Source organism: Egretta garzetta, unplaced genomic scaffold (genome assembly GCF_000687185.1).
Source record: "Egretta garzetta isolate BGI_Z169 unplaced genomic scaffold, ASM68718v1 scaffold439, whole genome shotgun sequence".
In the NCBI taxonomy this organism is placed as follows: domain Eukaryota; kingdom Metazoa; phylum Chordata; class Aves; order Pelecaniformes; family Ardeidae; genus Egretta; species Egretta garzetta.
In genome coordinates this window covers 1,421,429-1,422,874 of record NW_009260803.1, presented here as the reverse complement: position 1 = coordinate 1,422,874, position 1,446 = coordinate 1,421,429, and positions in this window count along the sequence as shown.

Sequence of the window (1,446 nt, the reverse complement as noted above, 5' to 3'; positions counted from 1 at the left end):
AAAAGTTCAACAAGGGGTCCCACAATCAGGAGAAGATGCAAAAGAAATGCCAGGGAGAAATGTTCATTGGTGGAAGCTAAGGAGGAAGTGAGGTGCTGCCCTGTGCAAGTGATTCAACATGGCAACAAAATTCTGTCCTTTGAAGAGCCATCGAGCCTCCTGCACAGCGTGCCAGGCCCTCAGGCTCCCACTCCCAGGTGAGTGCTCAGGGCTTACGTACTTTGAGGGCTGTGTTTCACAGCAGCAGATAACAGGAATAAAAGATGACAAGACGTGGTCTTGTACCTGGAGAAGACACATCTCTGTGTTAAAAGGGGCTGTGCCACAAGGGATGCTTCTGTTGTAGTCACCCATGACCATATATACTTGACAAGTGACCCCATCCTCGGGCACACTGCCACTGTGCTGGAGATGTGGTCACATGCACTTTCACACTTCCCATGCAGACCATAGAAGATCTGAACTCACAGGACATCCCTGGTACTGCTGTGGAACTTGCACTTCCTTGTCATGAGCACAACCAAAGTGTGGTAGGAACCAACCCTCCTTTCTTGTAACTGGGCGGTGGAAATTGCCCAGGTGGCAGAGCTGGCCAGGGAGTAATTTAGAAACAAGCTTACAAGTCTTTTGACTCCCAGCCCATAAACTCATGCTGGAGAACAGACTGTTGCCCCTCCCTAACGCGGACTCATGTTTTCACTCCAAACTATGGATCCCAATTCTGGTGTAAAGTGTCCTGAAATAAGGAAGATCTATAGAAGTGTCAGCGTGAATTAGTGCTTCTCTTGTTCAGGCTAAGACATGGATATTGAAGAGTGGTTTAATGGCTTACCAGTTCCACGTATCTTTTTTGCTAGGTTAGCAGGAATCAGATTTAAACCCTGCAGAGGAAGTGCATCGTTCACAGTTGGTTCCAGCGCATGGTGCAAGACAAGTCCCAGGATAGCTGCAGCAGTTGTGCAGCAACAGCTACGATATTTCTGCCTTTGTTGCTTCTAAAAGACAGTGAATCTGTACAGTTGGACTCCATTTGTAAACTTTTACAAGGCATTGGGCACTTTTGTTGCAACAGACTCCATGCCAGCATGCAACTTGTTCATTTTATGTTCTGAACATAACATTGTCCGCATGAGCTTCACAGTTGGCGGCCGCCAGCAGCTGTTTTTCTTTATTCACCAGCTGGCATACTGAATGCACTCAGCTGTAATTCACTTTTTCATTCCCAGCCATGAATATTGATACCTCTTTAGAAGCTGAGTTTGCATTCAGAGTGCTAATTTTTACTAGACCTTGCAGGAGGAGGGGAAAGCAATACCATTTATTTCAGGACTGGCCATATATGAAGCTGCCTTTTGCAAGAGAATGACAGAAACAGTTTATATCCACATTCATATAACGTATGTGTATGGCTGTGCTGTAAGGACTTTGAAATTATCTACAAACTTG